Genomic DNA, 13197 nt, shown 5'->3' on the forward strand with positions numbered 1-13197 from the left:
AACAAAATAGAGACAATTTAATACACAAAGTTAATCTAAATCGTGAGTACTTATGGTTGAAATTTCGACTCTATCATTGGGGATTATATCATTGATTACAATTAGGTGCCTTATGACATCTGTAATAAGCTTTGTAGTACAATTTCGTCAGTTCATAATCTTCCTGGTATGTATGAAGATTTTCTTTTGAAAACCTATCAGCTATTTTTAACAGCAATGGATAGCCCGGCTAGCTCAGTCGGTAGAGCATGAGACTCTTAATCTCAGGGTCGTGGGTTCGAGCCCCACGTTGGGCGATATACATTTTGATCTCAGGTTTATTTTTAATTTGTTTTTTCAAAAAATAATATTGCAGACTTTTTTTTGTGTATGAGTATGAGAGTACACAATTTGCAACCTTTTTATCCGAAATAAATTTTAATAGTGAGGTCACTGTAAAATGGCTGTTACCACAATTTGCTTATTTTCATTCACGACAGTCACCAGTTACCGCCACTTCATTGTTAGAACAAGCGGTCGTTATAAATAATAATAATATGACGAACTAACTGGGAAAGTAATGATTCATTTAAATCATTCAGTGCAGTTTAGGTTTGAACAGTCATAGCAATGACTGTTTGAAATTTTTGTATAGGTACTCGATTTTAGTATAATTGATTTTTATGAAGCGTTGAAGTTCGTGATAGGACAGACGGATATTGCTTTCTCAGATTTCGCGGGAGAAAGTGAAATATTTGTGAATGAAAAATGATAACGATGTGATTCAAATTAAAATGACTTTTATGGCCACCCACCCACCAGATGGTGAGTGGTTACCGTCGCCCATGGACTTCAGCAATGCCAGGGGCAGAGCCAAGCCGCTGCCTACCGCTTAATACTCTCCACAAGCCTCGTTTGAAGAAGGACATGTCATAGCGCTCGGGAAACACCGTGGAGGGAAGCTCATTCCATAGCCGGATGGTACGTGGCAAAAAAGACCTCTGGAAATGCACAAACTATAAATAAATTGCGTAAAAAAAACGTAACAATAAATTGTGTTGGTTGTAATAAAGGAAAATCAACAAGATCTAACCAAAGTTCAATTCTAATAATTCTGGACAGACATTGCATTGAAACACTCACATCCCGTCCTGTGTTCATGTGGGCACATTTTTTTTTTATAATTTACAATCAATAACATAACTGTAGGGTGTGTCATGAGTACTGAATCACCACCGACATTGTCCGTCTGCGACGTAAAATGTGATAAGAGAAATTATTCATTATGTAACCAAGAGAAGATAATTCACATGTGCTTTGTGCGAGTTTTTTAACCCTAACGACATAAAAACGGAAGCTGTTCCAACTTCATACAAATCTGAGTTGACTTTTACGTGATCGAGAAGTTAAAAAGCTCGCACTAAGCGTACGTTCCATACGAAAGCTTCAACAGTACGATAAACTTAAGTGGTAATTGAAAAATAAGTATAATATAAACAAAATAAATGAATAAACTATTTCTATATGCCAAGACTAGCTTTATCTTTATATTTTATCTCTATATATATAAAATTCTCGTGTAACAATGTTAGTTACCATACTCCTCTGAAACGGTTTGACCCACTTTTATGAAATTTTATAAGCATGTTCATTAGGTCTGAGAATCGGCTATTATCTATTCTTCATACCCCTAAGTGATAAGGGTTGTCCACCTCTAACATTTATTTTTTATTTCTTAGACATTTTTTTTATGTTATAATAAGGCATTATGTGATTCAATGAGGTTTGGTTCTTTTTATATTTCCTCATCGTTCACAGCGCTACATGCCTCTTTCACTCATTTACCACATCCTTACACACTTACAATAAGTTAGTTTTTTTTGTATACTAGAAATTCTCTACAAATCTTAAATATGGCAAAACAACGTTTGCTGGGTCAACTAGTATATTATATATTTTTTCTGTGCGTGTGTTTGTCACTGATTTGAATGATTTTTTTTGTATTGGATGGCACTCTGAATGGTTTAAATTCACAAATCAGCCCGGAAGATGGCGCTGCAGTCGGTATCTAGTTTATTTATCTATACTACAACTATTCAGCTGGATCGACTTGAATGAATTTTTGCAGGGCAACGTCTGTCGGGGTCGCTAGTTTCTTTATATTTAAAAAAATGTGTTTTTCACCCAAAACAAAATATTCCAAGGTCGAATTTTAATTATTTCATAAAACTATGCTAACAATATAATATACAGTTCAGATGTTGTGCATATGATTACGAACACCTCATATTTAATTACCTAATCCTGTCATAAAATAATTATTAAAAAAAAAACAAATATTTTAGAACTTTTAGGTCATGCACTTTATTTTTAAAACTAGGTTTTGCCTGCGACTTCGTCCACGTGGAATAGTTACTTTGGGATAACGCTAAATTTTACCTTCGACTTCATTTACGGAGATGAAAATATTTTTAAATAATAGAATGTAAGGGGTTATTTAAGGGTTTTTTTATTTCATTGTCGTATGAATAGTTGAGCACGGCCCACCTGATGGTGAGTGGTTACCACCGCTCATGGACGTTAGTAATGCCAAAAGGCAGAGCAAAGCCGCTGTCTACCAAAATCACGCTTTTTAACCGATTTCAATTATCAATTCGAGCACCATTTTTTTATCTATGTATGTTCGCCGATTTCTCGAGGATGCTTGAACCGATTATGATATTTTTTTGTTCAAAAGGGTAGACTTCCCAAATGGTTCTGCAATCATAAGGATCAGGATATGATGATGGAATCCTGGAGAAACCGAGAAAAATCTACAATTTTCAAAGCATATCTTGAAGTGATTTGGATGTTTCTTGTTACTAGGCTGCACTAAAAGTATCGGGAATGGAATATTTCCACTGTTCTTGTCATATTAAAATCTTTTTAATTGAAAACTCCTTGGTTTTAAAAATCGAATACCATTTATTTATTTAAAAAAAGATTCTCGGTCTTGTCACGAGGTTTTGTCAAACTTGTTTAGTCGTTGAGAAAATGGAATTGACTCGAGAAAATTCAAGAGCGATGATTTATTATGACTTTCGAAGTGGTTTAACACAAAAACAGTGTGTTGACCGGATGATTTCTGCATTTGGTGATGAAGCCCCATCCAAAACCACAATTTATCGCTGGTTTGCTGAATTTCAACGTGGACGTGTCAAGCTCAGTGATGATCCCCGCCAAGGTCGTCCAAAAACTGCAGTCACCCAATAAAACGTTGATGCTGTGCGTAAGCTGATTGAGGAAGATCGACATGTGACATACCGCGAAATTCAGGCAACTTTAGACATTGGCATGAGTCAAATATAAATAATCTTGCATGAACAATTAGGTGTAAAAAAGTTGTTTTCCCGATGGATACCGCATTCACTCTGTGAAGAGCAAAAAACGGCTCGCGTTACTTGGTGCGTCAGAACTCTCGAAAGATTCCACGCAGGATCATCAAATGCTGTATACAACATTGTATCAGGTGACGAATCCTGGATATACGCGTACGAACCCGAAACAAAAAACCAGTCACGAGTTTGGGTGTTCGAAAATGAGTTAAAGCCAACAAAAATTGTTCGTTCACGGAGTGTTGCAAAAAAAATGGTGGCCACGTTTGTCTCCAAAACCGGCCATGTTACGACTATTCCTCTTGAGTGACAAAGAACGGTTAATGCAGAATGGTATGCTAGCATTTGTTTGCCACAGGTCGTTTCTGAACTCCGTAAAGAGAACTGCAACCGCCGCATCATCCTCCATCACGACAATGCGAGTTCTCACACCGCGCACAGAACAAAAGAGTTTTTAGAGCAAGAAAACATAGAATTATTAGACCATCCGACGTACAGCCCCGACCTAAGCCCTAATGATTTCTATACTTTCCCTAAAATAAAGAATAAATTGCGTGGACAGAGATTTTCATCACCTGAAGAAGCTGTGGACGCCTACAAAACGGCCATTTTGGAGACCCCAACTTCCGAATGGAATGGTTGCTTCAATGATTGGTTCCATCGTATGGAAAAATGTGTCAAATTTCGCGGAGAATACTTCGAAAAGCAATAAATACATTTTTAAATAGTAATGTTGTGTCACTTCGTTAATTCCCGAAATTTTCAGTGCCGCCCTCGTATTCTTCTTATCTATGCCGCCACGCACCGGCTGGCCGGCGCCTTGTACATCATTATTAAGCGCTTGATCATTATTTTGCTGCGATGTTATTTGAAAACGGCGATATCTTCTAAGATACTCATTAAAATCATTACGGAGATATGTATGTGTGTATGTATGTGTTTATGTTTGTGTACATATATGTATATGTATTTCACTGGAATGATACACCGCGCGTAGTTCGTTTTCAAATGATTCTTGTCCACCTGATGGTTGTCTGGAAGAGATCGCTCTTTGCGATAAGACCGCCAATTGTACTTTTTTGTGTTTAATGTATCGCACTGTTTATTTGTTTTTTGATGTACAATAAAGAATACTCTCTCTCTCTCTCTCTCTCTCTCTCTCTCTCTCTCTCTCTCTCTCTCTCTCTCTCTCTCTCTCTCTAAAATCAAATGATGTAAAGGGAAAATTAATTTTAAATTAAATACTTGGAATGTTATTATTAAATACGTATTTATTTGGATAAAGATTAATATCATCTTTTTAAAACACCTTCACAAATAATACATAATTTAGAACCAATTCAGTTAACATAAAAAAGGTTATAGTCAGCCAACCTTAAAATATAGAGTGCTGATACTTTTTATTTACAAGAAAAATTTTCAATAGTTACCTACATTAACTTTTTGACGTGACAACGTCTTATAATTCGATAGAGCCGGCTGCACGCACCAAAAAACACGACTCATGCGGCGTTACCTCGCTCTGAGGCGTTCCATTTAAGGCTTGAAGTACAAGCGAGAGCGTGCACCGAGTGTCAAAGAGGCACAGTCAGCCTCCGTCTCCGCATTCGGGAGCGTTCGACATCTGTCTCTCTCCTACTTGAGTGAGCGATGCATCCGCGTGGACAGCTGCTATACAAAAATGAAACCATTCCATCAGTATTTTCGACGTTGTCACGTTCAACTATCGTCAGTAAGCCGACTTTACAGACAACCGATATTTTTTCGTACCTTACCGCTAGGCTAAGATATCGTATCAGTAGCCTAAGGAGCTACTCCAGTTAAGTACATCAAACATTAGGTTTCATTATGAATGTCCATTTTTTGAGCATACTAATGACAGTTCTAACAATCACGCCACGTTAACTGGTCCCGTGCTAAGTTCGTAAAGAACTTGTGTTACAAGTACCAGATAACGGAAATAAATATAATATTTTTATTATACACATACATATATTTAATATACACCCATAATCCTGGAAAGACATTTATATTTATCATACAAATATCTTCCCTTGACGGGATTCGAACCCGCGACCCCCTTGTTTAGTGACCATGTCACTTACCACTACACCAGACGGCCGTTTAGAAACAACAATATCAAAAATTTTCATATTACCATAACATTGAATCCTAAGTGTTTTTTGTTGGTACTTTTTGTTTTCCTAACAAACGAACATCTCGTGCGATTTCCGGTGGTACAACTCAAGCGAATTGCATTATTTTAGTACGTAATAAATTAAAGTATACACCGTGTTAGTATTAACTTTATTGCTTCGATCGGATTATCTTTAATCCCGCGAGCGCACGTTCCTAAACGAGCGTCCTTGTTTTAAGTCTTTTTACCTTTTGTTTACGTTTATATTACCCTGAAATCTCGTTGCTTAAGAGACACAATGTCCAATTATCCTGTAATCCACACCCACAATGGCTCTGTCGTCCGTTTATATTTTCGAAGGAAATCGAATTTTGGACGGCTTAACAGAGGTATTAAAGTGATGTTCTTAAACAAATGTACCTAAATACGATGGGTTTGCAGTTTTTCAATTACTTTCTTAGTTTTTTAATCTTTGATAGTTTGAATGTTAAGAATTATAAAATGAAGCAATATTTTTAACTCGCTTTTATTACGTATGTTTCAATGAAATTTTTTCTCTTGCTACTAATAGTTGCTTCATCATAAAACTCGGCAAACATGTTAGTATACTACTAAAGACAATTTATCATAAAATGTATAATATAATATGTGTTATTATCATTACTGGTGGTAGGACCTCTTGCGAGTCCGCACGGTATGGTACCACCACCCCGCCTATTTCTGCCGTGAAGCGGTAATGCGTTTCGGTTTGAAGAGCGGGGCAGCGTTGTAACTATACTTGAAAGTTGAGACCTAGAACTTATATCTCAAGGTGAGTGGCACATTTACGTTGTAGATATCTATGGGCTCCAGTAACCACATAACACTTGGTGGGCTGTGAGATCATCCACCCATATAAGCATTAAAAATTTTTTTTATATAGGTATCCATATATTGTATATAATATTCTATAAATACTATTTTTTGGTTGAATATTAAATTAACTATGCATTTTGCGTCAAATATTTACCTAATAAAAATATATTCTTGTAACGGTTTATTATTAAATTAATTATTACTTTATAATCAAAATTGAATTTGTATTTTGGATTTATGTATTTCATTGAAACTTAAGCGCCATCTATTAATAAGATTGGGAAATGAAAAGGCGACATCTGTGGCTAAGTAGTAAAAGCATTTCGGCAACAGCTTAAAAAATTGTCCAACAGATAGCGTTACCATTTTTATACTTCGTAAATGTTAGTGCAGCATCTAATTAAGTTTTATTGATAATATCTATGTATTTATATTCACAGAGAGAACTCATTATAAAAATCAAATGTATGATTATTTTCGTAAAAAGCTGTGAATGGATCAGCTATTCAATTGTGACTAGATGAACAGTTCAATAAATACTAAAAAATAAGATTTTGACATCACAGGATTGACTGGATTGGGTTGATATTAGGAGTTTGAAAGATTTTTTTTTAGTTGTATGCTTAGTTATACTGTATATCATACTGAATCACATAAAATATTGTTCTGCAGAAAAGTAGATTATAGGATGCTGCGTACAATTTAGTATTATAGGATATTTACAAAAAAAGTTGAAATCGTACCTAAACAAAGTAATATATTGTTTCAAAACTTAATTGTGATCTTAAAAAGTTGTAGGAGAAGAGCAAAAAATTGCATCGGCCGGGAATCGAACCCGGGCCGCCCGCGTGGCAGGCGAGCATTCTACCACTGAACCACCGATGCGTATGGAATAGTGAAGAAAATAATCTATTGTATAACACAAAGCATGCACTACTAAAATTTAATTAATATAAATTTTTATATTTTATTTGAAAAGTGTAAAGCATCATAAATTATTAATGACATCTGTCGTATTTTAATCCCACACGAATAGGTACCACTTACTATCCTGCAAGACGAACTAGCGTGCATTACCCTAATACCCTACTACTTCGGTAGGCGTATCATGATTTTAATAACACACTAATAGCTAAACTGTCATTCTGTCACTGTATATCTCCATTGGCAAATAGTAGATACGAGTCGTCTATTATCAAAGATGGCAATCTGTGCATTTGGACAAAAAAAATTTATTGATATGTCAATACAGATTGATTTGAATATAATCGTCTCCTTCAAAGAAAACGGTTCAAAATCTACATTAAATAAAGGTTAAAACTTAACCTGTTATTTATCTAAGATGTCGTTCAGAAGAGTTTTGTGACTGCCAATGGAATACAAAGTCAATAATTCGTTTTTCTGATTTACCAATAATTGTCCAAAAGTCACATTGCCGGCTTTGATAATAGTCGACTCATACATCCTCTCATATTATCCTCCTCGGTTTAGGTAAGTCGGATACGCGACATACAAACTCCAATTCTAGATTAATGTACTCACTCATCTCGTCATGCAGTTTAGTCGGTATCTATTGCGGAAGAACTCGGTAATGTAATCCTCACCTTAAATATTATCCTTTACGTCGTAAGAATGATTAAAATAACTGCAAATGACCATTCAACCGAGAGCCCCGTGTTCACGTTTCGTCAGAAGAATGATTGCCGTAATCAACTATCGTTTACATTACAATGATATGACGTTTATTCTCAACGGGCAAACAGGTTACGTGCCACATTGCTCCACGATATATATATATGTATGTAGGTACCTATAAATTTTTATAATGACGTTTATTTTTCGATAACACCACGACCACATCGCTGAGATATGACACGCTTTGACAATAAATTTATTAGTGATGTGTTTGTCTTTACTTACCGTGTACTTTAAGAAAATACGTTGTGCTTAAACGAATAGATATTAATTAGTATAGACGACGAACTCGTGGCTGATTTAAATTAGAAGTTAAATGAATGATATCAGAGGTCATTAGGGTTACACGAAGGCAGTTTAACTCCCTGGACGATGTGTTTGAAGTCTCAAGCCTCGTGCTAGCTGATATTTCAAACAAAAAATTTAACAATAATACTTTTTTTTTAATTGAATGGTAGGTAGGTTTTTTTCTTATTATTTAGATGGATGGACGAGTTCACAGCCCACCTGGTGTTAAGTGGTTACTGGAGCCCATAGACATCTACAACGTAAATGCGCCACCCACCTTGAAATATAAGTTCTAAGGTCTCAGTATAGTTACAACGGCTGTCCCACCCTTCAAACCGAAACGTATTACCTACTGCTTCACGGCAGAAATAGGCAAGGTGATGGTATCTACCCGTGCGGACTCACACCGAATCCTACCACCAGTAATTACGCAAATTATAGTTTTGCCACCCTGCTCATTTCTGTCGCGAAGCAGTAGGTACCTAATTCGTCCTTGTTTGAAGGTTGAGACAGTCGTTATAATATTATACAATCGAGATTTAGACCTAATGTATCAATGTGTTACTCCGGTGACCATGAGGTCGTTTACCCTTCTTGAATAAAAAAAGACGTACCACATTCAATAATGACGTCATGTTCATTAGAACCTTAAATTCTTTGCTAAAAGTCGCATTGCAGGAAAGAGCCAGAGAGGACTATCTCCAAAATCGCCACCATAAAAGGTTTTTCGTCAAAACTTTACTAAGCGATTTGAATTGCAACTTCATAAAAGTTATTACTTAACATTATATTCCTCATTTAAGTTTTGGATTTTGTAAGGGCAACATCGACTAGGACTTTTAAACTTATAACGGACATTCTCGGCCTGATTATCAGACTAAGAAGATTCGGTGAATTAATAAAACTATCGTTATTATCCATTCGAACTGTTGGATATTCGGGCGCAAGGTCGCAGGGACGAGGTCGTCTGCCCAATTCCGCATTGTGCCCGAACTAATGAATACTGGGATTGGCTGGTCCGCGTTCTCGAATGTTCTTTTATACTCGTTCTAGCAAGTTCGGATATTTATTAGTTATGACCTTTGAAGGAAGACAAACGACCCACCTGATGGTGATTGTCGGACTGTCAGACAAAATCGAGAGAATACATTTAAGAAAATACTTTAATAAAAAAAATGATTGTAATGACAATGACGCCAACCGCGCCGCGCGGAATTGGGAATAGAACTGTCTGGGATAGAGGGGATTTCTCTCTAGGAGATTTCTCTCACTCGAGGAGCACAACTGAACTGCTGTCCACTAATTACAATTTATCTTTAGCCCTGTTTGTAAAAAGGACACGCCAGACAACATAAAACTCAGTGTGTATATGTGTTTGTGTGTGTGTGTGTGTGTGTGTGTGTGTGTATGTGTGTGTGTGTGCGTATGCGTGTGTGTGTGTGTGTGTGTGTGCTCTCTATAGACGACTCCGAAACGGTTGGACAGATTTCGATAATATTTTCAGGAAATCTTAAGATTGGCCCAGGGAGGTTGGTGACCCTGTGAATTTGGTAGCGATCGGATCAAAGTCAAATAAAAGATTAGCAAAAAAAGCGGGCCAGGTTTGACTAGCGGATTAATCATTGATTTGGTTTGCAGTATTCTACAATACTTGAGGTACAGAGAAGCTGAAGATAAACAGAAAAGGTAATACCATTATATTATGTGTTCAAGACCTACCTTCCAACGAGCAGTTAACTTTTTTTCTTTTCTCTACCTAATCCCTGGTAGCAGAGGCTATTACAACTACGCTTGTACAGGAGGAGTTAACAAACAGCCAGTTGTTTTTTTAGTCGAACGCCAAATTAAAATACGCCTTACATTACGGTCCATTTCAATCTAAAATGTTTAATAGCGATACAAATAACCAGCCAGCTCGAGGTAATTAATATTATTATCCTCATTACGTTATAAAATGTTTATTGACAGTTCGTATTATTAATTTGATTTCGAAACGGCATAGCCGAAATGTTCGGGCAAACAAAACATAATAATTATGTTAAACTAACAAAATTACGCACTTACGAATAAAGTATGGTCGTTTTTTTTTAAATACAATTTGATACAATACGTTTATAAAATAGTTTTATAAATTGACAGTAATATAAATTGTCGCTATGAATCTTTTTGGTTCGTTTGTACGTGGCATACCGAAGTACAATCACTATCATAGATTATACACTTAATATATTGATTTATATTTAAACAGGTAAAAATTTTCTGTTTCTAATTTTAATTTTATTTTTCTTCTTCTCCTTTATTTTAGTGTGGTAATCGTCTCCTTGCAATACTATTGTTGACAATGTCGAGTTTTTTTTTTATAATTTATTAAATAGATACTTGTTATTATGAGATACGTACCTAATTGTAGTTTTTTGTGTGAAAAATACTACTGAGTGGCATAAAATGAAAATTCAGTGCACTTTTTGGAAGGAGCCGAGAAGCCACTATCACAAATACCCAACTGTTTATAATTAATTATGTATTACCATCGATTATTACACGTAAAAGCTGAAAAAACAATTAACACATCTACACTTCTCACGTTGCCGCCAAACGTGTAGGGTACGTTTTCGTCCAAAGGCGCGTAAAAAGCCATGGAATCTCGCAAATAAACTTTTGTAAGACACAAATTATAGTAATAAGAAAGTTTGTGTGCTAGGTACACAAACATTTTAACTGTCTTTACGAAAAGTCAATGTAGAACGATGATTGTTCAGTCGTAATTTAATTCTTCCTATTCGTACACTCTTGACAGAGTGGTCGTGGTCATGCATCAGTCGGATCCTGCGATACCGATGCTCTCGCGATGCGACGCCATGTGGCACGATGTTTCGCAGAGTGAGAGCAAGCATTTATGTTGGAGTGAGTAACAGATTTTATGAGGTCGGTCCATCGTGTTGGAGATCGTCCGCGAGATCTTTTGCCCTCGACTTTCCCTTGCACCACCAACCGCTCAATGGAGTCCTCATTACGAGTGATGTGCCCGAAGAATTTGAGGATTCGTAATTGGACTGTTGACGATAGTCTCTCCTTGATGTTGAGCTCTTTCAGGATCGAAATGTTGGTACGGTGCGCGGTCCACGGAATTCTGAGGAGACGTCTCCAACACCACATTTCTAGTGCGTCGATCTTACGACGGTCTTGCATCCTCAGCGTCCACGTCTCAGCCCCATACAGAAAGATTGGAAAGACCAGGCATCTCATTAACCGAACTTTTGTATTTTTGGTTATTCTGCGGTCTCTCCAAATCTTTGTTAGCCTCTCAACTGAGGATCTTGTCACGGCGCAACGTCTTCGGATCTCATCTTCGCAGCCTCCAGCGTTGGTGATAGTGGAGCCTAGATATACATAGCTATTAACCACCTCGCATCCCGCTATATGTTGGACTTCCGGTTGGTTGATGTTAGCACGATCTACGATCATCATTTTGGTCTTATCACGATTGATCGCAAGTCCAAAATCCAACGCTGTAGTCTCCAGCCGGCGAAGAAGCACCTCGATTTCGTCTCTGGTTGACGCCAAGAGGGTAGTATCATCGGCGTATCTCAAGTTTGATATTTTCCGACCACCAACGGATATTCCTTTATCCCAATCTTCAAGAACTATCCGCATTATATACTCTGTGTATATATTAAATAAAAGAGGAGATAGTATGCAGCCCTGCCTAACGCCTGCCTGTGTGCTGAAGCGTTCGGAGTCAATACTGTCAACACGAACAGCGGCCGTGCCATCTTCGTACAGACGTCTGATGGTGTGTACAAGATGTTGCGGTACACCCATTTCCGTCAGTACCAACCACAGCTTCCACCACTTGACGGTATCAAAATTTTTTTACGAATTTAATTTAATTACGAAGAACTAATTTTTATCCGTGTGTGTAAAACGTTTGACAATTAAAACAAAAATGGCTTGAGGTTTGATGAGATTCATGAAATATTATTACTACGATAATTACCTACTTAAAGGAGGACACGCTGAATTATCCCATCTAGATAATTCACAGGATTCACTAAAAATACGTTACAAAGTGTCATTCTTAACACAGGTACTGTCAGATCTTGGCATTAATTCTACTCGTTTGAAAGGAGTTCTCAGTGCTAAGCTGTGACTTGGCCATGTTAGTATACAGCCAATTAGCGAACGTACTTCGAAGGATCAGAGATTATAAACTGTTTCCTCATTGTACACAATATAATTCAAAACAAATTTGCACGCGTGCCCAAATACGCGTGGCCGTGCTGCAGTTATCTGTCTGCTTCCTATGCTGTAAATTGCGCGTATGGGTTCCTGCTTTTGCCTGGACCCAGCAAATCAACAGTGTTTTTTTATTTTATTTACGTCATGTTCATAATTTAATGACATTTCTTTAAAATCGGTACAAATTCATTTAGAAGCAAAAATTGAAGAAGTTTTCATCGAGCATCGAGATGAACAGACTAATACCGAAGTTTGTCGGAGAGTGCTAGATGCTGGTCGCTTCGCTCTAGTTTTCTTTATCAACGTCCGCAGAAGGGCAGCTCACGGTCCGCCTTGTGTTAAGTGGCTTAAACTGGATAACACGCAACGCTTCAACTCCGAAATGAAAAGTCGAATCAGTTTTCGTGCCCTAACACGTCCTACCCATTTCAAGAAATTCTAATGAACGTCTTGCGGCTGAGATTTTTTATTCCTAATGACCGATAGAACACGATCCACCTGCTCTCGAAAGGTTACCGGGAAACGCAGACACGCCTTGATTACTTGGAATAAAATAAATCTTCCTTTTAAACGCGGGTTTAAAATTGAAGCGCGGTATAAATTGGCGGTACTAATGCCATCCAAAAAAAA

General features: G+C 37.0%; 2 non-coding genes across 2 annotated transcripts; one reads left to right on the top strand and one right to left on the bottom strand.

Moving 5' to 3' along the window:
- The first annotated feature begins 223 nt into the window (after positions 1 to 223).
- Positions 224 to 296, top strand: TRNAK-CUU (transfer RNA lysine (anticodon CUU)). Its single transcript has one exon. It is a non-coding gene; the product is annotated as a tRNA-Lys (tRNA).
- Positions 297 to 7159: 6863 nt separating this feature from the next.
- Positions 7160 to 7230, bottom strand: TRNAG-GCC (transfer RNA glycine (anticodon GCC)). Its single transcript has one exon. It is a non-coding gene; the product is annotated as a tRNA-Gly (tRNA).
- Between the last annotated feature and the right edge of the window lie 5967 nt (positions 7231 to 13197).

Source organism: Bombyx mandarina, chromosome 08, assembly GCF_030267445.1.
Source record: "Bombyx mandarina strain Sakado chromosome 08, ASM3026744v2".
In the NCBI taxonomy this organism is placed as follows: Eukaryota; Metazoa; Arthropoda; class Insecta; order Lepidoptera; family Bombycidae; genus Bombyx; species Bombyx mandarina.